The sequence below is a fragment of the Macaca nemestrina genome, chromosome 7, assembly GCF_043159975.1.
Source record: "Macaca nemestrina isolate mMacNem1 chromosome 7, mMacNem.hap1, whole genome shotgun sequence".
NCBI lineage: Eukaryota > Metazoa > Chordata > Mammalia > Primates > Cercopithecidae > Macaca > Macaca nemestrina.
The window spans coordinates 61,897,259-61,924,232 of NC_092131.1; the positions used below are offsets into that span (position 1 = coordinate 61,897,259).

The 26,974-nt window shown below is 32.5% G+C and overlaps 1 long non-coding RNA gene across 1 annotated transcript in view; it reads left to right on the forward strand.

Annotated features, from left to right (window-relative positions):
* Positions 1 to 17,544, forward strand: part of LOC105481885 (uncharacterized) — a 105,587-nt gene extending 88,043 nt beyond the window's left edge. The window contains exon 4 of the long non-coding RNA XR_987243.2: positions 17,457 to 17,544. This is a non-coding gene — a long non-coding RNA (uncharacterized lncRNA). The remainder of the gene's footprint in view (positions 1 to 17,456) is intronic.
* Positions 17,545 to 26,974: the final 9,430 nt, after the last annotated feature.

Sequence of the window (26,974 nt, forward strand, 5' to 3'; positions counted from 1 at the left end):
GCTTTTTCAAGTGAATCATATTGTCTCTTAATCTTTGAAAAGACCAAGTCTTAGCAGTAAAAAGCAACAAATTGTGGGATGTTTTATTGAATAAGTGTGCCTTCCTTTTACCTCTGAACTATTTCTAGCAGGCATACTCTTTCCAGTTACATGTAAAATCTTTCTGTTTTAACTGATCATTAACAGTTATAAAGGATTTATATGGCAAACTATTTTAAGTAATGTTTCCACTCACATAAACAGAAATTACTTAGAATAAATGTGACTTTTCATAGCAAAACACATATTGCACAATTTTTACTCTACATTGAATGACAGGACTTGAAAAGAAGGCCAAATTTAGTCTGGTGTAAATCTTTTTCTGGATAAATTTCAGAGATTTAGTTACTCTGCCTAGAAATTGGTATGTTTGAATATGAGAAATTGAACTAGTCTTTGATTTTAAGAAATTTCAATGTTCTTTCCATTTTCAATTTTGGAACTAAAAGAGCCAAATTCTGAAAAATTATTATTTTAACCTTTAAAATAAAGTTTGTTATGAAAATTTAATTCCCAAAATAAAGTCTTTATGAAATTAGAAGAAACCCTTGGACAAAATGTGATTAGCATACTGAATTGCCATTCTACTCTTTGGTTATTTTCAAAATTTCTTTTCCATATGACTTCAAAAATTTTATTTATGGTTGTCCTAAATCCATGATTCTCTGAAACATTAACAAAGATTTTCTCACCTGTTCATTCCATGCCCTCTTCATAACTCAGCAATAGAGAGTCCTTACTCTTTCTATAGCATCACAACAGGTCACCTTTCTAAACCGATTCCTTTCTAAATTCTCCGGAGACTCTCAGTTTTCTCCAGTGGCTACTCTTTATTATCCTCTGCCCTGTTTGCAGTGGCCACTCTTCCCTCTCAACCTCAGCTTTCTTGAAAGACTTCTAAGAATATCATGGTGATGACTCATCTAAAACTTCAAGTGAGTAAATTCAAGGGCTCCATTCTTCTAACTTCTCAAAGATATACACACAAAAATTAGGGAAGCCTCTCTACCAAATGTACGATTTGGCATATGGTCAAAGTTTTACAGACTGTTTTATTGCCACTGAAAAATTCAGCATTATTTTTCAAACCAATTATTTACCTTTGAGAAATTGAGTCGTTTTTGTAAGCTGGAGATACAGTGAATCACATTTGTAACGACAAATATTCAAAATTAAACACAAGTTTCATGCAAATAAATTGAAAGCAGTGTTACAGGTTACATGTTTGCAATCTCCAAGCCTCCTGTTGAAACTTGATCCCCAATGTTGGTAGTGGGGCCTAAGGGGAGGTGTTGGGGTCATAGCAGTGGATCCTTCATGAACAGATTAATAGTCTGGAGAGTGTAGGGAGTGAGTGAGTTCTCATTAGATTCATTCCCATAAGAGTTCCCCTAATAGCTGGTTTTTGAAAGGAGCCTGGCACCTTCCCTTTCTTTCTTGCTTTCTCTCTTGCCATGTAATCTCTTCAAATGCTGGCTTCCCTTTCACCATGAATGAAAGCAGCTTGAGGCTCTCATCAGAAGCAGAATCTAGAGCCATGCTCCTTGAACATCCTGCAGGACCATAAGAAAATAAACCTCTTTTTTTTTTAATAAATTACCCAGCCTCAGCTATGCCTTTATAGCAACAGAAAGACACTCAGATAAATGTGTTAGTTAAGATAAATTACCAATTAAGTGTCTGTAATCCATGTGCAGCCTGTAAAATATTGAAATCATTAAGAGAATGGTATTTTTTATGAAATCATAACCATACAGTTCAGATTTATGGTGAGTATATAAACAAAGTTTGTTTCAACTTTCTTCTAAAGTTACCAAGATACCTGCGCCATTTGCTAGATGACCAAAAACCATCAGTCATTTCACAGATTGCAATAGATTTTTTTTAAACAAGAGCTTCTATACAAAGACTTATTAAAAATCAACAATCCCTGTCTCATCATTATCTCAGGTTTTGCATTTTTGAAAAGCATGTTTTATAGATATTAGTATGTCTGTCACTTGTGCCATCAGGATATTGATGATGTGATATATCCAATTAGTCATTTTTAGCAGATGGCTAATAATTGTTGCTGAGCACCCTATTGGATATGTATGCACTGAGTTGTAGATGTACAAGATGCTGCAAAAACTATTTTATTGTAAAATTAGTCAGTATCAGGGAAACATGGTAGTTAAGTTTCAAGACAGAGGTCAATTTGGAATATTTCTTTGTGATCCAGATTATTTTTAGGCTATAAATCAAGAAAATACATAAAACAACTACCATCTAATACAAAGTCAGCAATTCTTAATGCATTTACATTAATTGATTTATGTACAATCATTTGTAGAAAAAACTAACTAAATGACCATGTGTCAAGCCCGAGGGATCCAAAAATAAATAAGGTTATGCCTAGGTACAAAGATCACACCACAGAATATTTCTTCTTAAATACTTACTTATCTGCTCAGACACATAATTGATGGCACGCATGGGATGTGCTCTTGTACAGCTGTACATGTAAGATAGTCTGGGAATTATGGATAATCTTGGGTCACAAGCTATAATTTTTCCCTTCTTTACAATTTACGAATTCATGTGGGAATGCAAATGACTAAAAGTGTGATTATAGGAATAACCTTAAATCTACTCTAATTTATCTATTCACAAATGTCAGCACCATAAGTTATTATCAACAGCAATGTTCTTCACATATACTTCAAGGAATGAAATACTACAAGAGCTGATACAGTATGACTTAAACAGGAGGCAGTAGACAAAAAGCTGTAACTTACCTTTTTTTTTTTTTTCAGTGTTCTTTTGATAGACATCAAAATCAGTAAGGGAATATAATCTTCACACATCATTCATTCAAAAGACCATGAGTCCCCACAACTGCTAATATTCTATCCACATATCCTAAGAGCAAAGTATTAAAATTGCCTTCTGAGTTCCACAGAAGACATCAGTTAAGTGATTAATCATACTGCTTCTGTAGTTTTCTTTATTTAAAAAGGTTAGTAATTATAATTTACCAATTAGAAATAAATTAATCCAACAAAGGATTTACAATTATTTATAAATAAATCTAAGCTAACACACTACCTATTAAAAAAGAAATAAATTTTAATAACCCACCCATAAGTATTCTAATGTAATTCAAATGGCACATATTTGAAGGGTTGAAGCCCACATGCAAAAGTGGTAAAGGAGAATAACATCACTAATGGTTTGATGGATACATGGAATATCCATTTGAAGGTTTAAATGGCAGTATTTTGCAAATGGAATGCATTAGTGCTTAAGCACTAATATCACTGAATAAATCAAAGTTTATAACAGTAATACAAACCTGAGGAACTCTTTTTGCATACATATAATCCAAGTGATTCTGTGTAGACAAGTGACATTATATACCTTTTCTGCTTGAAACATGCTGCTGGCTAAATGAAACAAAATGTATGATAGCATTTCCTACCCTACTTAAACTGAACCACATGCAATAGCTGTGTAGCTCCTAACTAATAAAGAAAGAAATAAAAACATCAAGGAAAGTTTTAGTTGAGTAATTTTAAATTTTGCTTCAATGAATCAGAGTTGTAGTAAATTATTCCTTTTATTCCTTAATCTGCTTACATTGAAATTAGGGATGTTGATTGTTCTCTTGTCAATAGACATATATTTAAAATATGTTACATCCAAAGACATTGCTTTTATATTACCAAATAATCAGTGCCCCTTTTCATAAATTGCTTAAAAATTCTTACTTAAATTCTACTTTCAACCAACAGAACAGTAAATACTGAATTTTCTCTACTATGAGAAGCAAAAAATTATAAAACTGGAAAAATATATGAAGTCAAGCACTGTTGTTTCAAATAACAAACAGCATAGGATTATTATACTTGGAAGAAGAAAAACATAAAAACAGCAATCGCTTGATTGTTCCTTGATCACCCTGACCTTCTGCCTGGGGGTACTTTTCTGCAAAGAAGCAGAGAAATGAAGCCCAAGCTGAGTACAGTTATTGATAAGATAAGGTATCAAAGATAGGAGTTCCAGTTTTGCTGAGGTGAATGGAATTTGCAGACAAGTCTATTTAAGAAGACAAGAGTGCATGTCCCAGAACACTTCATGGAGTAATCACTGTGGGTGCTTTCCTGAAGGAAGGGTGCATATACACAAATAAAACTAGAGATACCAGAGGTCAAGCAGTTCTGGAAGACATCAACATTCCAGTCTACCTGTAGGTGAGAGACTTCAATGAGCATCTCAGGCATTCAGTTGAGACCAGTGAATGCCAACCTTTAGGAAAAAATCATGTCCTAGAATAAGGATCTCCACTAGGACTAAATTCAAAACAGTAATAGATCCATCCAATCAAAGAATAAGAACAAGCCAGACAACCAGAAAAAAATAAGCTGCTAGTGGTTTCACTGCCTACAAGAACAAATTTTTAAAAGAGATAGCACAATTCATATTCTCTGCAATCTTTCATCAACAATGTCCAACAAACCCTCAAAAATTATAAAACATACTAAGAAACCAAAAAACATGTGATTCACATTCAAGAGAAAAGAAGGAAATTAAAAATAATCATGAGATGAGTCCGATATTGTAGTTTGCAGACAAAAGCTTTAATGTAGCTATTTAAATATGTTTAAAAACTTAAGAAAAAATATAATCATAATGAATGAACAGATGGGACATTTCAACAAGAACATAAAACTGTACAATAAATTTAAAATTCTAGAATTTTTCCAGAACAATATCTGAAATGAAAAATTTATGGCCAGATGCAGTGACTCATGCCTATAATCTCAGCACTTTGGGAGGCCAAGGTAGGCAGATGACCTGAGGTCAAGAGTTGGAGATCAGCCTGGCCAACATGGTGAAACCCTATCTCTACTCAAAATACAAAAAACAGCCTGGTGTGGTGGCACATGCCTGTAATGAGAGCTACTCGGGAGGCTGAGGCAGGAGAAACACTTGAACTCAGGAATCAAAAGTTGCAGTGAGCTGAGATCATGCCATTGCACTCCAGCCTGGGTGACAGCGTGAAAATTTGTCTCAAAAAAAAAAAAAAATTACTATATAAGCCTGACAGCAGATGGAAAGTGACAAAAGAAAAAAATAAATGAACTTAAAAAGATGGCTCAATAGAAATTATCCAACTTGAAAACCAATGAGACAATGATTGAAAATAAATGATGAGAGTTTCAGTCACTGAGGGCATAATATAAAGCAGTCTATTTTAAGGAAAATTGGGGTTTATATGAGAAGGAAAAGAGTATAAAGGGCAGAAATATTTGGAAGAAAAAAATTGCTCAAATCTTCTCAAATGCAGTGAAAACATAAACTTGTGAATCAAGTAGCTCAGCAAGCCTCAAGCAGGGTAATCAAAGAACATCATAGTTAAGTGCAACAGAATTAAACTATTAAGGTTAAATACAAACGAAAATCCTTCAAAGCAAACATACAAATAAGTACACATTACACATAGATAAACGTAAGTGACAGCTGATTAAATGAAAAAATATAATCCAGACTACAATAAAATATATATATTAATTGTGTTGAAATAAAATGTGGCCATCCTGGAATTTTTTGTGCAGCAAGAATTGTCTTTAAAAAAGGAGTTCAAGTAAGGACATTTTCAGATGAATAAATAAAGACATTTCAGATAAAACTGAGGTAATTTGTTGCTAGCTGACCTGCACTGAGAGAAATGTTAAAGTTTGTTCTGGATGAATGGAAATAATGCTACATACCAACTTGAATTTATAGGAATAAAGAAATCAGAAATGATAAATATGTTAGTAAAAATAAAAGAGTATGTCCATAGATACAGATATAGGTATAGATTTATTTAATTTCTTTTACAAGACATAACAAGTGGACAAACACATATATACCACTATATTGTAAAGTTTATAGTGTATGTAGATATAACATATGTGATAAAAATAGCACAGAGTTTAGATTGTATATGAAACTATACTGTTGTAGGATTCTTATATCTTACCTGAAGTAATACAATATTAACTTTCAATTAGACTGTGACAAATTGAGAATATTACAATCCCTAGAGGGAACACTAAATATATATATTTTTATATATTTATATTTATATTATAAATATATATATGTTTAGTTATATTTTAGCTATGCCTCTTTATATTATATATTTATAACTATATACATTATATATTTATAATATAAATACATATTTATATTATATATACTATATATGATATAATACATTATAATATAAATATAACTTACTATATATTATATAGTAATAATATACATATAACTAAACATAAATATATTATATATTTATTATATTATATATAAGTTATGTATTATAATATATACTATCTGTTATATAGTTATATTGTAATATATATTTAGTTATATTTGTTATAAACATATTAGTTATATTTATATTACAAATATATTATATACTTAATTATATTTATATTATAACTATATGTAATATAAAGAGGCATAAAATAAATGAAAGAATAAATATGGAGTACTCAAGAAAAAGTATTTAACTCAATAGAGAATAAGAATAAATATGGAGAATAAATATGGAGTACTGAAGAAAAAGTATTTAACTCAATAGAATACACAGTAGCAGCAGGAATAGAGGAAAAATTAGTGAGTGAGAGAAACAAGAAAGAGAGAGCAAATGGTAAACTCAATAAAATCAATAAATGTTTTACATGTAAGTGGATTAAAGGCAACAATTAAAAAACAGGTTTCTACACTGGATCGAATAACAAAACCTAAGTATATGCTGTGTGATATAGATGTGTTTTAAATATAATGCCAGGTATAGGTTGAAAGTAAAAGTGTGGAAAATGATATGCCATGTGAACAGCAAGCATAAGAAAGCTTGGGCTGCCATATTAATATCAAATAAATGACACTTTGCTGCAAGGAGCATCAGCAAAGATAAAAAGAGATCTAAGAATAATGAGGTAAATTCATAAGATGCAGCAGTCATGAATATATACATGATTAATGCAGTTTCCAAATACATATGACAAACAAACTAAAAGAATATAAAAGACCAATAGATAAATTCACAAATATGGACATTTTAATGCCCTCTCTCACGGATTCATCAATTAAACAAAACATTAGTAATGATATAGAATATCTGAACATTACCTTGCTATAAACGACATATGTAGCACATTAAATATAGATGTAAAATACATATTTTTTCAAGTGTACATGCAACATTCAAGATAAACTATATGCTGTAACACAATACTCCCAATCAATTTTAAAGATTGAAATTTTACTTGATTTGTTCTCTGACAATCCAGTTAAAGTAGAAATCAATAAAAGTACAATAGACAGAAGAAGTCAAAATATTTGCAAATTAAACAAAGCCTTTCTAAATAACACATGTGCTATGGTTTGAATGTTTGTGTTCTCTCTAAAATAGTAAAACTTAACTCCCAATGCAACAGTATTAAGAAGTGGTGCCCTCAGGAGGTGATTAAATCATGAGGGTGAAGCTCTCGTGAGTGGGATTGTGAGATTTTGTAAAAAGCTGGAGGGAACTAGCTAGGACCCATTTACCCTTCCATCCCTTTCACCATGTGAAGACAGAGTTTGTCGCTTCCAGGTGACACAGCAACAAGGTGTCATTTGGGAAGCATAGACTGAACCCTCACTAGACACTGAACCTGCCAGCACCTTGATCTTAGACTTTCCAGGCTTCAGTATTATGAGAAATACATTTCTGTTGTTTATAAATTACCCAGTTTATGCTATTTTGTTAGAACAGCAGAAACAGACTAAGAAATATGAATCAAATATTATTTCTAACACAACGATAATGAAAATACAACTTATCAAGATTTGAGTGATGCCAATAAATTAGTGCTCAGGGGAAATACATAGCTTTAAATATTTATGTTAGAAAAGAAGAAAGGTCTGAAGTGAATACTCTAGGCTTACATCTTAAGATGCAAAAATAATAATAATAATAATAATAATAATAAATAAAGAAAATCCAAAATAAGTACAAGATGAAATAATGATGATAAGAGCAGAAATCAATGTAAGAGAAACCTGAGAAAAATAGAGAAAATCAACAAGGCTAGAAGTTGACTCTTTTAATAGAACAATAAAATCGATAATGTACTAGAAAAACTAAGGACATATGGAAGAAATGCAAGTTATCAGTATCAAGAATTTAAATATGATATCACTATGGATTCTATTAAAAGTAATAAGGACACATTTCCACCTACTTTAGCCAATACATTAGACAACTATCATGAAAGAACTTTGAAAAATATAATTTATTAAAAATTCCTGTATTTGCAAAGCAGTGGTTCTTAAAATATTATTGCTGGATTAGCAGCAGCATCCTTACCTGAGAATATGACAGAAAGACGAATTCTCAGGCCCTAACCCAGATCTACTGAATCAGAAACTTTAGGAGCGAGGCTTATTGATCTGTGTTTTATTGAGCTCTAAAGCTGATAAAGTTGAAAAACACTGTATTGAATAAATTATCTTTAAAAATCTTCCAACAAAGTGAAATCCAGGCCAAAACAGACTTTAGCAAACATTGAAGAAAGAAATAATACCAATCTTATACCAACTTTTTCCGGTAAAAAAAGAAAAAATGTTCCAAATTTGCTTAGTGAGTCATCATAACCTTAATACTAAAACCTAAAAAAAAGTGTACAGAACAATATCCCTTATGAGTATGGGTATAATTGCAAAAATTATAATAAAATGCTAAAATCTCAGTAACTTAAAACAATACAAATTTAATATTATCTTACAGTTCTGGAGTTCAGAAATTCAAAGTGGGTTTTTAGCAGAATTGCATTCTTTTTAGAGGCCGCAAAGGACAATTCATTTTCTTCTATTTTTCTGCTTCTAGCGCCTGCCTGTATTCCTTGAATTGTGGTGCCCTCCATCACACCAATTTCCCTATCCTTGGTCACGTCTCCTCTCTGAATTTGATCCCCCTACATCCCTCTTATAAGGGCCCTGTGTTTATACTGGGTCCACTTAGATAATCCAGAATAACCTCCCTATCTCAAAATCCCTAATATAATCAATCACATATGTAAAGTCCCTTTTACCATTTAAAGTTTTACAGGTTTTAAATATTAGGATGTGGCCATCCTTGAAGTTTTATTCTGCCTATACAATAAATCAAAAGTTTATACATTATGGCTGGGCGCGGTGACTCACGCCTGTAATCCCAGCACTTTGGCAGGCCGAGGCGGGCAGATCACGAGGTCAGGAGATCGAGACCATCCTGGGTAACACGGTGAAATCCCATCTCCACTGAAAATATAAAAAATTAGCCGGGCGTGGTGGCGGGTGCCTGTAGTCCCAGCTACTCGGGAGGCTGAGGCAGGAGAATGGTGTGAACCTGGGAGGCGGAGCTTGCAGCGAGCTGAGATGGGGCCACTGTACTCCAGCCTGGGAGACAGCGAGACTCCGTCTCAAAAAAAAAAAAAAAAAAAAAGTTTATACATTATGACCAAGTGAGGTTTATCTCAGTATTAAAATTAAAATTTGAAAATCAATATAATTCACTTTATCAATAGAATAAAGGAAAAAAACATGACCACCTCAATGCATGAGCAAATAATATTTGATAAAAGTTAAAATACATTCATGATTTTAAAAAACCCTCTCAGAAGACTAAGAAGAGAGGGAAAAAATTCCTCAATCTAATAAAAAGGTATGTATGAAAAACCCACAATTAGCATCATGCTTACTGGGGAAATGCTGAATGCTTCTCCTAACATGGTAACATGGCAAGGATATGTGTATTTAATACTTCTACTAAACATTGTACTGGATGTTCAGCCCAGGGTCAAAAGGCAAGTAGAAGAAATAAAACACATTAAAATATCCAAAAATTGTGTTTTATTCATATAATCATAATCAATAAAGAAATTATCAGAACTACTAATTCAATTTATCAAATTCAAGAATAAATGGTCAATACATACATAAAATCAATTGTATTTCTATATACTAACAGCAGACAGTGAAAAATACCATTTAAAAATAATAGATTTACAATAATGTAAGAAACATAAAACTCCTGGGGATAATTTATCAAAAATATGTACACAGCTTCAACTGTAAAAAATAGATAATATTTCTGAATGCTATTAAAGAGTTAAACAAATGATCTATGCTCATGTATTGGAAGAATTATAATGCAAATTCTTCCCAAATAAATTGAAAGGTTCAATGTAATCTCACTCAAAATTTCAGGAGGCTTTCTTTGTAGAAATTAACAAGTTGACCCTAAAATGTATTTGAAAATGCAAGGGACCTAAAATATCCAAAGGATTTTTGGAAAGAAAAATATTTATAGCTACCTGATTTTAAAATTCACTGTAAAGCTTCAGTGCTCCATAAAATGTGGTATTAGCATAAGGACAGACAAGAAGATCGATTGGACAGAATAATAAGTCCAGAAATAGACCCATCCATATTCAGTCACCCAATTTTTAACAAGGCATAAAAGCAATTCAATGGGGAAAAGAAAATCTTTTCAACAAACAATGCTGGAATAATAAAGTATCTATTTGAAAAAATAACTTACCTCAAAACTTTGAAAAAAATTTATAATAACCATAAAAATAAACATAAAAACTAAAAGTATAAAGCTTTTCAAAGAAAACACCAAAGAATGTCCTTGCTGTCTTAGGGTAGAAAAGAAACAAAAAACAACACAGTCTCAGTCAATTTAGGTTACTATAACAAAATACCATAAACCGCATAGCTTATAAACAACAGAAATTTATTTCTCTTGGTAAAATTTTAAGTCTGACAATACCAAGTGTTGACAAGAATGTGGAGCAACATAAACTCATACTTTGTTAGTTGGAATGCACAATAATACAATCCCTTAGAAAACAAATATTTTCAGTTTTTTTTTAAATTTTTATCTTTTTTTTTTTATAGAGATGGGGTCTCACTGTGTTGCCCAGGTTGGTCTCAGACTCCTGGCCTTCTCCAGTGAATTTCTTGTATTAGCCTCCCAAATGTTGGGATAAGAGGGATAAGCCACCATGCCCAACTTATTGTCATACTATTTCTTACACTGTCCATCACATACACACCCTGTGACCTAGCAATTCTACTCATAAGTATTTACCTAAGAAAAATAAAAACATAAGTAAAATAGGTGTATAGTTTAAACATAACTAAAATAGGTGTACAGACTTATAGGAGAATGGTTGTGCTTGTACTTAAAATAGATCAAAATTGCAAAAACAAACCAAATCTACAAAAGATAAATTGCCATATTCATACAATGATACAACAGAATTCTATGAAAGAGAAACTGATATTTGAACACATAGTACATGCATAAATCTCCAAGATGAGGCTGAGTGAAAGAAATGAGATGCAAAAGAGAAGATACTATGGAGTTCATAAAGTTATAAAACAGGTAAGCTGATCTATGATTTAAAAAAAGTCAGAAAAGTATTTCTCAATAGGGTAGGAATGGGCAAAAAATATGTTTCTCAGGTCATGGAAATGTACTATCTATTTATATATCCATATCTATCTATCATCTATATATATATTTATAGCTATCTATCATCTATCTATCTATCTATCTATCTATCTATCTATCTATCTATCTATCTATCTATCTATCTATCATCTATCTATCTATTTTGCTACAGAGTCTTGCTCTATTACCCAGACTGGAGTGAAGTGGCGCAATCTTGGCTCACTGTAACGTCTGCCTCCTGGGTTCCAGCGATTCTCATGCTTCAGCCTCCTGAGTAGCTGGGACTACAGGCACACACAATCATGCCCTGCTAATTTTTGTACTTTTAGTAGAGATGAAGTTTTTGCCATGTTGGCCAGGCTTGTCTCGAACTTCTGGCCTCAAGCGATCCACTCACTTTGGCCTCCCAAAATGCTGGGATTACAGGCGTGAGCCACCACACCCAGCCAGGATATGTACTATATTTTGATATTAGATGGGTTACACAGATATGTGCATTTGCCATGGAATTAATTACATAAGAATTTGTGAATTTCCATGTACTTAAAACTATGTAAATATAGTAAACTGTAGGTAGTAAGTTTACTTTTTGCAGTTTTGTGGGTTAGCAATTCTGAAAGTATTTTCATGTATTCTAGGCTTGAATAAGTGAAAACATTGATGATAATGTGGTCCAGGTTTCTCATTGCTTGAGAAGGGAGTTACAGATACGAAAACTGGGCAGACTAGAATTTACTCTGTGTGGTTGAAAGGAGGTAGGAAATGTCAATATCAATCCATATATTTATATATTATATTTGTGTGTGTGTATGTATGTATGTATGTATGTATGTATGTATCTATCTATCTATCTATCTATCTATCTACTCATGGAGAGACAAAAAATAGATATGTGCATGCACACATTCATATCCACACAGAAATAAGTTATATACACTGAGTAGTTCTAAAAGCAAAGACAGCAGTTAAAACAAACATGCATATTTCATAGATCTTGGTTTATTTCACTAATGGGGCCTAAAAGCAATGACACACCAGCATCAATTAGCACACATAATGCCCAAACATTGGTTTCAAAGCAACATTATCTTTAAACATGAAGCAGGCCTCCTTTGGCAAAATAGCTGATTTCAAGGCTAGAATTGGAAAAGTAGATGAGCCTGCAACATATCTTAAGTCTAATAGTGATGCAACCCTGTCTAAGGGACATAGAGAAGCAGCTTGAATGTGCTCCCATTTGCCAAATATGGAATAATTTGACTATGAAAACAAATAATTATAGCAATGGACTGTGTTATCCATTGAATAAAATAAGAGTCCATGATACTATGAAGTTAAATAATAAATAGAGGAAGGAGAAGGAAAATTTATTCCATAGAGTAGAATGGCAACTAGTAAATGTGGAAGGAATTATAGAGTTAGAAGAAGGATTAATAGATACCATAAATAGTGAGTAAAAGTTTGATTAGTAATATGATATTTACAGAATCTCAAAATTTCTACTTCCATATTATATTTTAAAGACCTCAATCAAATTACCAAAGTTAACATTACTAATACTGGAATAAACTGGCATCATGTGCTTTCAGATGGAGTACACTGAGGGAGGCAGACTATCACATCTGTGGTATTCTTGCCAAACATTTATAATCTGAATCTAATCATACAGAAACTCAGATAAACCCAAATTGAGAAAAATTCTTGCCAGAACTTTTCAAAATGTCAGTCAAGAAAGACAAAGAAAGCCTCCAGTAACAGTATTTAAGAGTCATAAAAACTAAATGTGATGCTTGATCCTGGATTGGATCCTGGACCAGGGCATTAAGTAAACTGACATGACAAAATTTGAATATGAAATGTGGATAAGATAATACTCAGATATCAATACAAAATGCCTTATTTAAAATGCACACTGTGACTATGTAAGAATATTCTTCTTCTTAGGAAATTATATTTATGTATTCAATGGTAAAAGGGCACTATGTCTTCAATTCATTTGTTAAATACTTCAGGAAATGATAACAACATTAAGGGATGTGTATGCATGTGGTGGCAGTGGGGGTGGGCTATGTAGAGAGAGACAGAATTTTAAAAATAATGCAAGTTGACCAAAATATAATTCAATATTGAGTTTGGTAAGAATGTTTAGAATTTTATTGATTATTTTTGCAATTTCAAACTCGGTTGAAATTGTGTAAAAAAAAAAAAAAAATTGCAGATCAGGCACAGTGGTTCACCTCTCTAATCTCAACACTTTGGGAGGTTGATGAGGGAGGATCGCTTGAGTCCAGGAGCTCAAGACAAACCTGGACAACACAGAGAGACCTCATCTCTATAAAAAAAAAACACAAAAATTAGCCAGGTGTGGTGGCATGTGCCTGTACTCTCAGCTACTTGGGACAGTGATATAGGAGGATCACTTGAGTCTAGAGTTCAAGGTCATACTGTGCTGTGATCACGCCACTCTACTCCAGTTTGGGTGACAGAGTGAGACCCTGTCCCAATAAATAAATAAATAAATTGCAAAGAAAAATCCCTATGTTGTGAAAGAACTGTGCCTAAGAAAAATTTTCTATGTGACAAACAAAAATATTTGGTAAAGAAGCAAGGCATTTGAACAGATAACTAAAGGAATTTCTGAACAGAGAGACACAGTATAGTAGCAGATTACTTGATAAAAAAGTCAAGGAAAATAAACTCATAGAAATACAATTCAAGGTCAACAGGAATAAATTTAAGATTCAAATTATAGCTAGTGCAATAAAATATACAAGTAACAATTTCTACTATTTCAACTTTGATAAATTTTTATTTTCAAAAGTGAACTTTTGGAGAAACATCAATTACTTTCCTCAATCAAATTTTGCTAACACCAGCTAAGATTTGTTCATTTTATTCACAACCCTTAGAAAGATGGACACTGATCAATGAAACAATTGCTAATCCCAGACAGGGATTAAGTTTTATCTAAATGGGCAGTACATGGGTCCAATTTAGAGTGAACAATAAACTTATATTTGCCTGCATTATACATAGAAACCCCATTTTATTGAGATTTCAATTGCCTTTTACACATCATTAACCTGCTGGCTAGGCCACTAGCCCATGAATTTCAAAGCAAAGCAATACATGGGATTTCACCATACAACTCCCACAGACAAAAAAAAAAAAAAAAAAAAATTCTTGCCTTGTGCAATGAAACTACAAGGTTGACAGACTTTGGAAATGGAAATGTCTCGTTTCCATTATTTTGAAAGATTTTTACTCAATATATAGTCTGTATTCCCAAGTGGCTTACCGAGTCAGACTTTCAACAACCTTACCATTACAACTTTCTCTGCTGACTTCTGAAGACCATTTTATAATGCTCTATGGATTATTTTATAGCCTACGTGTATGATTTCCACAAAGAACTTAAATAACAGTAAAGTAACAAATGTTCTTGTATTTGCATCTAAACTGAATCTTCCCGTTAATTTTCTTTTCTTTTTCATTCTATAGAATCTCACACAGTTTGGTTTTAAATTTAGATCAGGAGCAAAAACCATATAACACTACTAGTGAGATACTTTTTTAATGCTTATGGTTCGACTAATTAAGGGATAGGCACAATAGAGAAAATATGATTGAATATGGTTTTAAACACTTCAGCCATTGAGTCCTATTAATTACTATTCAAAAATTAACACAATAACAATATTGTTTCTGAGGGTAAAATTTCACAGCAAAATCTATTTTAATATGTAATATCCTCAAAAGCATCATAAAATATTTTTAATAAAGTTGTGTGTATTCCAAGAAATATAATAGTTTTAGTCTACTTAAAACCAACATATTTTAAACATTTATGTAGCACAAAAATGTTTAACAGTAGAGGGATTTTTGTTTTATTTTCTCTCAAAGGCATTATTTATATCACAAGTAATAGGACCAAACTGTATTTACTCCAGTCATATTTTAAACCTGCTTATTGTTTAGGTCTTGCCTCTAGAGATTAGTTTTACAAATGTTTTCTAAAAACAATGGTTATGGTAGCCACCAAAACTTTATGAGATAACTATGAAGGACAAAATACTGAGTTTCTAAAACACATCTATGTATTTTTATATCATTGCCATATTAATGCAATGTAAATATAATACTGGGATTATTACTGAAAAAAATATTGCTTACTATGAAAACTTAAAATTAATCTAATTACTTGGCTATCATTTTAATTACTATGAAATAGTACTTTTGGAATTTTAAAATCCAAAAGTATTAATAAAATATAGTATTAATAAATTAATAAATTAATAAATTATAGTATTAATAAAATAATTATATTACTTTTTATTACTAAAAATTATTTAGTCCACAAAGAATATCTCAATAAATTCCAAAAATCGAAAATAGTACAGAACATATACTCTAACCACAATGCAAATCAGATAAAACTTCAGAGAAAAAAATTAAATAACAAGTCAAAACCTAATCATGTGTAAAAAACAAAATAAGAACAGAAATCTCTCCTTACCTGACATTTAGATATAAAAACAATCAAAAATACAGTTTAAAGCTTCCAATGAATGTTTATAGAAAATCTATCTTTTTAATTGTTAAATGTATAATATGCTTATAAACGAGGAGGAACACCCTGATCCAGCAATCCCATTACTAGACAAATATTCAAAGGAAAATATATTGTTCTACCAAAAAGACATATGCAATCGTATGTTCATCGCTTCACTATTCACAATAGCAAAGACATAGAAATAGCAAAGACATAGAATCAATCTAGGTGTTCATTGATAGTAGATTAGATAAAGAAAGTGGGGCACATATACACAACAGAATACTACACAGCTAGAAAAAATGAAATTATGTCTTTTGCAGCAACATGAATGCAGCTGGAGGTCATTATCCTAAGCAAATTAACATAGTTACAGAAAACCAAATACCACATGTTCTCACTTGTAAGTGGGAGCTAAGCATTGGATATACATGGACATAAAGATGAGAAAAATAGACCTTGGGGACTACTAGAAGGGAGAGTAGTTACAGGGTACAGGGGGCCAAAGGCTGAAAAACTACATATTGGGTACCATGCCCATTACCTGGGTGAAAGGGTCATTCGTACCCTAAACATCAGCTTCATGCAATATACCCATGTAACAAAGCTCTACCTGTACCCCCGAATATAAAAGTTGAATTGTAAAATAGAAAAAAAGAAAAGATAGCTGAACAAAAAAAGAAAGAAGCTGTTAGAAATACCTAAAATTAGAAAGCAGACAGAAGGCACCACAGTGATCTTTAGATGCATCCTCAAGAATTTTACCACAGAATATTAAAGTCATAATCAAGAGTCATCAATAATTTTTAGGAAAGCCAAGACATTAACAGAGACCCAACAAATACAACATGCAGAACATATACCTAAAGAAAGAGACTTGATAGAGTAATTATAACAGTAATGTAAAATAAGTATGTTTAGTATATGCACAAAGATAAACAAGGGAGTATGTTCATGATAAAGTATAGTGTTATAAAGCAGGAAAAATGTATGAAAAAATCAGCTACAAAGTTATAAATATTAAAAAATATACAATTGTTGAACTAAAAATCTCCTAAGATTTTTTAATAGCAGAATGGTCACAGTCAGAGTGTCTTTGAAATTCAACTCGAAAATATATCCCTGAATATTACATTAATACCATACAATAAATTTAAGAAATGAGAAAAATATCAAAAAGTTTCAATTCTACCTAATAGGAGTTTCAGAAAAGGAGCTGTGTAATTTTGGCAACCTTGGGAAATGCAGTAATCTTTCATCATCAGAAAAATACAACCTGAAGTAACCTTTCCAGAGAAGAAACCAAAGGAATAAATACTTTTTTTTCCTCCCTACTGTCTTCAGTTCTTCCTCAGCTAAAATCCATATGAAAATGGAGGCCATGGAAATTCTACTGATGCAATACCACAAGTCTCAGCTCCCTGGGTCAGACAGCAGTGGTATGGAGAATAAAGGGAAGTATACAGCAGGTACAGGAGGAAGCAGCAGAAGATAATTACACAATTATTTTGACCCAATTCTATTCAGGTTGTCTTTTTTGTTGTTGTTAATTTACACGATAAAAATTTTTTGTCTTCTTAAAATTCACAGCTTTCCTTTCTACTCTCTTTATGGTTTCTTTTGATCCACAGAGAAATTTAATTTTATTAGTCAAATTTATAATTTTTCTCTGTAGATTGTTTTTCTAAGTCATTTTTATTCAGTATCTGATATTATTTTTAATCCTCACAGCCAACACATGTTGTATATATGATTGTTTTTCTCATTTTATGAATGGGGAAACTGCCTCAGAGAGGTCAAATAACTCGCCTGAGGTTACACAGCTGAAACTTCCATTTAGGCAATCTGGGTCTAGAGACAACAGTCTTACCCACAGTCTGTGTGGCTCCTGATGAATATTTTTATGTACATAGTTGTACTCTTGTATGTATCTCTAAACTAAATCACTAGATTCAAACTTAGAAAATTAGACTGTGTACATATGAAATTTGGATGAATACTGCCAAATTTCCCTCCAAATTTTTATATTTCCTTGCCATTCATGAGTACTATCACTTAAAAAAAGTATGCTAATCTTACAAGTCTAAATGGTATTATATTGTCTTAATATATATGCATTTAATTATGGGTTAGGTTTAGCATAATAAGATTTTTGGCCATTGATTATTATTTTTCCTGTGGGGATGTCTCTCTCTCTCTCTCTCTCTCTCTTTTTTTTTTTTTTTTTTTTTTTGAGACTGGCTCTTGCTTTGTTGCACAGGCTGGGGATACAGAGCCATGATGTTGGCTCACTGCAGCCTTGATCTCCAGGACTCAAGTGATTCTCCTGCCTCAGCCTCCCACATAGCTGAGACCACAGGCATGCCCCCATCACACCTGGATAATTCTTTTATTTCTTTAGACATGGGTCTCAGTTTGTTACCCTGTCTGTTCTCAAACTCCTGGGCCAAGTGATCCTCCAGCTTTGGCCTCCCGAGTGCTGGGTTTACAGGCATGAGCCATTGCATCTGGCCAAGACCTCTGTTTTAATATATCTTTCTCCTTTTACTATTTGACTACTTGCCTTTTTCATAGTGATTTAAAGGTTAAGAATATTTATCCCTTACTATTACCCTTGGTGTCCCAGTCCCACCATTGATATTTTGCTTTTGTCTTCATTTTGTTGTTGGTGTTTTTGATAAATGAAAGTTAGAACTTTTATGTAATTAAATGTATTATTATTTTCCTTTCTAGTTTTCCCTTGTGGGTTTTGTGGCATGTATTTTATTGCTATTACAAATGATACATCTTATTATATTTTAACTGATTATTATTCATTATTTATAGTTTTTAATAGGAATCACATGCCCATTCCCTTGATTGAATTATTTTAATGTTTCTCATATATTTTTCAATTTACTCTTAAGGTAGCAAATATAAATCATACCATCCAGAAATAATTAAATTTTGCTTCTCCTTCCCAATGATTATAATTCTCATTCTGTTCTATGAACTAATTGCATGGCATAGTAATTTTGAAATAACGTTAAATGACAGTAGAAATAACAATCATCTATTTTTAAGTCCTTATTTTAATGGTAAGTCTAATGTTTCACCACTGTGAATGACACTGGCTTTTTATCTGAGACACATTTCCACATTGTCTGAATTTATCAGTTCCTTTTTACGAAGGATTTTTAACAAATATATACATTATTATTTCTCAAATGTATTATTAACATTTGTAGAGGCTTTTTTCATCTACTTATATAATACAGTATCCAGATATTGGACATCTGTGTAGCCTCCAATTTCTTCCAACTATAAATCAGTATAACAGAACCATTTTACCTTTCCAGCTTCCACTCTTGCATACTCTCTCATTTTCCTACCTGAAAATCTTTGAATTACCACTGAACATCAAACTAAACTGTCAGTCTTAACCGTATATACACACTATCTTTGTAAATGTAATTATTAATTTAACATTTCTACATAAGTTTGTTTATGACTCTGCTATAACATTTATCATTTTGTGTCGTTTATCTGTCTGCAGGTCAACTTCTATAAGACCACAGAATAAGTTATATAACTGCAATTCTGTGTTACTCATTGATCTTGTCCCAATACTTAGTGTCTGACCCATACTAGACCATCAGAAAACCTTTGTGCAATTATTAAATGAGCATCTGAATTATTAAAGATTTGGGTAAAGAAATATATGAATACACAGACAGCGTAGGACCATGTGGAAAGGATGTCCAGGGCCTGTAATGATATCTGAGATTTATTTGTAGATAATCAGGAGCCAATGAAATGTTAAGAAGGTTAATGCCATGATTATCATCGAGTTTATCTTTACTATCACTTTTTTATTCATTACCTATCCACTTCTCATCAAGATCTTTCTTATCTTGTTTATACATTCATAGACATGGACCACTACACACATGATAATATGTATACAATATATATTGTATGTGGTACACATATGTAGTAATGCAAAATTAAGGAAGTTCAAATTTCATTATAGTGGTAATATGTGACAATGAAAGAATTTAGTAATTCAACATGATTGTATGATAATAATAGCAGCAATGGCAACAAGAATTACCATTTACCAAATACTATCTCCAAAGAGACAATAAAATATCAGCTTATCACAACACACTTATATAAATAACCTATTAAATATAGTATTAACCCGAATCACAGCTATAACAACACAGATTAGGAAGAAAATTTAGGTTATGCCGAATTTCACAATTAGTAAGTGGTGCAACTAGAATTAAACCCAACTATATTTCATTATCAAGTTAATTTTTCATCTCTTACAGCACAAACAGTGCTAATCTATGGTTTACATATCTCTTACTACAATAGCATGTTTTCTCTTAGAAGTAAACTAGTTACATTTCATTCAACAAATAATTTCTAGATTATTTATAAAAATATTTCTGAGACTATAATGTAACTTCACTCAGGTTACAAATGAAACACATTTATGAAAACAGTTAAAGTAGTTACCTTGTTTAAATGTCAAATCATCTCCTAATTACTACTAGTCTATTAATCTCTTTCTTTTTGAAAAAATTTGCAGGAAATGCAACTTAATAAACTAGCTTGAGAGGTTTAAGGAAGTAAGAGCAGGTCCTAGAACAACTTCTTTCTTTCTGACTCCATGATGCCTTCAAGGCAAACACTGTTCTGGTCCCATGACAGAGAGAGGGGAATAATTTCATATTACCCTAGTCATGAATCTAAAAAACATAAAGACATTAAGCACACCGAGCACTTTCACTCAAGTAATTTTTCTAAAAATTTTGGAATATATTCTACACTACTATCTTAAGATAATGTAATTACATGGCTATAATAAAGGTTATTTTATGAAACTGATTTAGGAGACTACTGCAATTGGGAATTCATAAAAATCTTAATATTTATCTGACTGAAAATAAAACCAGAGATCTAAAGATATAAAATGCATGGCTGCTAAGAAAACCTTTATAAAGAGGGTATACTGCTTTTGTAAAATATTATAATTTTCCAAATAGCATAGTGTGTTTCTGAGTAACACTGCAGAAAATAAGTTTACATGCCAATGCTCACTGTATTAGTTTTTCCATATGCATTACTACATCACAGAATTACTGATAAGTTCTTTATGAATTCTATTTACAAAACATAATTATTTCAAGAGCTGATAGTCAAGCTATCCATCAAATCATTAATGTTGTACTGTTCCCTTGTGAATGCTCAAAATCTCCATCTTTCATTCCTTTGTGTAAGTTTAAATAAAGTCTATACTAAACTGTTATATTACTGAATGCACTAGCAAATAGTTGCAGCCTGGTGATTCTGTAGCTATTTTATGCGAGAATTTGCCAAACATGGCCTATAGAAATCTTTCTCTTAAATGTGATGGTAGCTTTGGGGAAATTATTTTAAATTCAAAGTCAGTTTCCTATTTTCCAAAGTGAATGGATTTTTAATTCCCTAATGCAAAATAGCCTTTTGTGCATTTTGAATAATGCCTTTCTAAGGCAGTACTTGTAATTATGCTCAAGCATCAGTGGAAAAGAAGAAAATAAAATCAATGAGAATAGAATGTCAGAGCATTAAGATGTCAAGATATTTATGTTCCCAAGGTTATTTACATTAGGACATTACATTTAAAGGTCAAGGTAAAGTTCAGTGAGAACTGTAAGTCTTTAAATTTCTGCCAAAGCCTGTAAGAAATGAAATAGAAAATGTATTATTTAGGCTTAGAATCACTTTGTAAAATGAAAAGCTTTCAATGCTTTAAAGTTCAGATCTTTACAAGAACAAACCATTTCCTCAAAATTCCATCCTCTTTCCTATGTCTGACCCTATTATTACAAGTCTAATCAAATTCAGCAAATTGATCCTGGAACAACACATTTATAGAGCAGGTTTTCTTACTCAGGAAAGTTAACAGATGAGGACAAAAGAGATTATGTTGTAATTTGTTAATGTATTTTCTTGATCATCATTTAGCAAGGACACTGAGCTAGAGAAGTTCTTCTACCCCTTAAAAAAGTATTACCCAGAATGTACTAAAATTAATGCATATATTCTACATGAAATAGGAGAAAGTGATATCCAATCTTATTGTTTTGAATTGTCTTTTTTATGAGCTGGCCAATTTATTAATATTTGAGTTATACATGTGTGTTTGTGTGTGTATACACAAAATACCTTCAAAAATATTTGTAAAATCTCATTTTTCAAAGTGAGTCACACTATCTTCTTAAAACAATAACATTTGAGAAAAATCTTGCCAAGGGAATGGGAAAATGTAGAATTGACTGCAAGAGAAGTAAGAACAACAGAGAGATTCCTATCTCTAATCCAGCTACGTTCCTGTATGTATGATTTTGACAAAGTAAGTTAACACTGACATGATATTGTTTAACCTTATGTAAATTGTTGGAGTTTTTACTAATTAAAGATGGCAAATAGGTTTTTCTTTATGGGTCAATTCTGAATAAATTGAAGTGGCTGCATGATGCACATTTGCAAAATTAATCACAGGCTATATGACCTTCAAGGTCAGAAGGTAAGAATGCCTTAGTCATGGGATGGGTCATCTGCCTTAGTCATGGGATGGGTCAGTGGTGACATCTGCACCTGAAATTAACCATTCCTGGGCTACATGACAACTAAATCTTTCCTCAATATGTCTATTAATATCGTAGCTCTGTAGATGCAATTAAGGGACTGCAAACACACACACACACACACACACACACACACGCTCTCTCTCTCTCACTGAGTTGACGTTTTAAGGCAATTTTATATGTTGTTCTTTTATATGAAGTTCTTGGTTCAAAGTTGTCCTATTGTACACTTAATATACTAAGTTTTGTATCAGGGTACAGAATAAATTTATTTTTATAAAAATACAGAAGATTTCTCATAAATAGCTATTATGGAAAACAACTATGTGAGTAAAAAAACTTAAATTCTCCCAGCTCTCAAACCCTAAGGTAATTAGTGAGAGATTATGAAGGGAAATATGTGAATTCAGCTTTTACCCAAGTAGTGGACTATGAAGTCCAACCACTCCTCTTCTCACAATTCTCTTATAGTTAGAGCTTATCTCTTCACTGACACCAGAAGAGGATATGGATTTTGGCAGATTACTTAATATGTCTTTCTTGGTGTGAAATTAGTGAGTGATCCCCAAAGAAAAGACAAATCTTGAAGCTAAGAGCTGAGATTAGAAGGCTGAGCCATTCTTTGCAGAGAAAGATTTCTCAAATCTTGAATACTTGAAGTTGTTTAAAACAATCAACAATTTTCCTTATACAAGTATTTCAATAGATAAAAGATAGGGTATAGTATATCCAACCTCAATGTATTCAACCTTGAGATAGAATTGTCACATGAAACAAAGCCTAAAAGAAAGTTAATACACTAAACAAATTAATGAATGTTTATAAATATTATAGAAGATAACCACGGGAACATGGGATATTCTAATATACCTTCTAGGGGAGTTGAGAAGTTCTTGTTGAGGAAAAGAATGTAAGTATAAAAAGTTTACATGGTGAAAAGATAGGCAAGAGTATATTTGTATGAGGAAACTATGCTCAAAATAGTAGAGATAAAAGACTGCTGCTACATAAAATGAAATTTAAAAAGCCGAAGATGGCTGCAGCAAATGAAGAGGGAATTTCAGGGGATGAGACTGGTGATTTCAAAAGAAGTCTTATCGTTGAGAATGTTGTAATAGTGTTATGGTATTTCAGCTAAAGGCAACAGATGTGTTTTAAGCACATTAAATGCCTGATCAGATTTGTATTTTGCATATAACATACTGGCCACAAAAATTAAAACTTTGTATACAGCTTCACAGGGATGCTTAGATTCAGAGGCAATGTGATTATGAGGATAACCTTTATTTGGCTAAATATGACATCAGTGAGCGATGTTCACGGATGGGTGACTAGACCCTAACCATGTGAGGACAGCTATTTATCAGCACCACAAGGAAAGTATAATGTATACAAGAACTTTAACAAGTTACAGGTTCTTTTAAATAGACATGATTTGTGTAAAATCCCTATAACAGCACCCAGCACACAGTGGATACCCAGTAAATGTCTTCTACCACCACTTAGGTCAAATTCTTAAAGATTTGTTTTAATCCTTTAGGACTTTCACGTTGAATTACCTCAAGGCAATTCAAACACAGCAGTAAATAACTTAGGATCCCCTTAAAATAATTAAACTTCTAATGAGCTCTCACGGAATTTAGAATTTACTTCAAAGACTGAGATTAAAATAACCTATGACCACCACACAAGCAAAGGTCTTGTCTTGTTAGAATTTGTATTTGACACTTAGCACCTACACGATAGAATGGAGGCTCAATGAGTTGTTACTGGATTGAATGTAAATTGAGACAAACCACTTAATTTGTCTGTTTTTCTGAGACTAAAGTAAATCCCCCATACAATAAAATAATACAAATTTTTCAACTACTTATGAAGCTCCCCCTTGAGAACTTAGGAAGTAGCTAAACATTTAAAAATATAACACAGTTTGAAACAACAATAAATACAAAAACACATATATTATGAAAAGGTTAAAATTGAAAAGACAAATGTCCTTTTATTTTCTGTATTGCTGCTAGGAATTGTATAAATTTAGCCATATTTTCATCCTCATGAAGCCGAAAAGAAGAAATATGTAGGGAAAATAATAAGTTATTGTTATTTTCAGAATGTCCCAGTATTTTCTAGTTAGATTTTAATTTTAATTTTTCAACAAAGAAATACAATACGTCATGTTGAGAAAGCAAAATCATATTGACACTGCACAAAATAATTGCTATATTGTAATAAAAATGAAACCAGTGAGTGTACATGCTTGTAATAATAACATCGCACATAATTGTAGATTAATTGAAATTCTTGTAATTATATAAATGCCTGAGTTGAAAATTCTTTCTACAATAATACACATAAGGGAAATATTTAGCAGCTGTATGTTTAAGCCACCAATACCAACTGGAAGAAATAGCACAACATTTGATTATATTTGTGCGCAATATAAAATCACAATGGGACAAAGCTGGAAAAAAAAGGTGATTTGAATCTCCTTCAGTGTTTGGCGTTTTTTCTTTGTTTTGTGGTAAGAACACTTAACATGAGATCTACCCTCTTACGAAATTTTTAAGTGTACAATACAGCATGATTAATTAAGGCACAAAGTCATCCATCAGATCTCTATAACTTACTCATCTTGCAGAACTGAAATTTTATTCTCATTGAACAACTCCTCAAATCTTCTTCAGTCAAAAAATCATTATCAGAAGTAGAGCATCTAGATAGGTAATATTACACTGCACTCCTTATTACTTACAGTGTGTCTAACCACCACTTTTGTCCCATTATGGGTACCACCTTTAAGGAGTATACTGATGTAACTGATACGTCCTGTTTAGCAGCTTGAGTTATTGTGTGAGGTCACAGCATCCATTCATGAAGTCAAAGGAAATAACATCTTCCTTCCCAGCAACAGATCCTCTTCTGTGATATGGGGCCTAATTTCTGTGATAAGCCAATTATAAATGGGAATGCTATGTCTATAGTGGTCACTCCTTTATGTGTTCTCTATATAGAGACAGGAAAAAAAAAAAGAAAAGAAAAGCTTGTTTATTTGACAAAGACCCCTGTTCTCTGCTGGACAGTCTGAAGGTAGTTTCTTAAGATATGGGGAACATCCTCTATGTTATTCCAAATATAAGTTGGATTATATTAGAAATTGGATTATATTAATAGCTGCATCATAAAACAATAAGCCTGTCTCCCAATATCACAGACCTTTACATGAAATATGCTTCCACTTTACAACAATGTTACCAAGTGCAAGAACCCAATCTGGAAAGTCTACATACCATATGATTCTAACTATAGGACATTCTGACAAAGGCAAAACTGTGGAGACAATAAAAAGAACAGTAATTGCCAGAGGTTGGGAGGGAGAGTCGGGAATGAATAATGAATACACAGGCACAGAGGATTTTTTATGACAGTAAAAGTATTTTGTATCATATTGAAATGTAGAATACACGTCATTATACATTTGTACAAACCCATAAAATGTAAAACATCAAGAATGAACCCTATTGTAAACTATGTGATATAGGAGTTAAGAAGAAATGACTTAGGGAGTTAAGGTATGGGAGTCCACGGTAAGGTTTTCCTTTTTAATGAAAAGCAGCCTCAAAATCATTTTCTAAGAGACGGCAGCCTGTAAATTCGAGCTGCAGACACAGACAGGCCAGCTGGAAGCTTGCACGGGTGAATGCCAGCAGGAAAAAGCTACCTGAAACTTGACAAGTGCAAAATGGCAGCTCCATCTTCCCTTCTCTTTGTCAGTCATGTGTACAGTAAGGAGCGGACAAAATGGTGCTGGCCCAGTGGAAAGCCAATTTGCATAATAAGATTGGGGTGGAGTGGCCAGCCTTCCCCGTGTGCTATGTAAACGTCACACCTGATCCAACCAATCTGTGAGCCCTGTGTAAATCAGACATGCCTGCTCAAGCCTGCCTATGAAATCCGGTGCACTCCACCACGGGCCAGTCTTTTCCTCTCAGAAGCCCCTCTCTCACACTAGAAAGAGAGCTATTTTCCTTTGTCTTTCTTTTGCCCCTTAAACCTCTGCTCCTAAACTCCACCTCGTGTGTGTCTGAGTCCTAAATCTTCTTGGCACAAGACAACGAACTCCCGGTACTTACACCAGACAACAGTGCCACTTCACATGTACTTCGAGAGGTAATAATGTGTCAATATATGTTCATCAACTGTAAAAAGTGTACCACTCTGGTGCAAGATGTTAATAGTGGA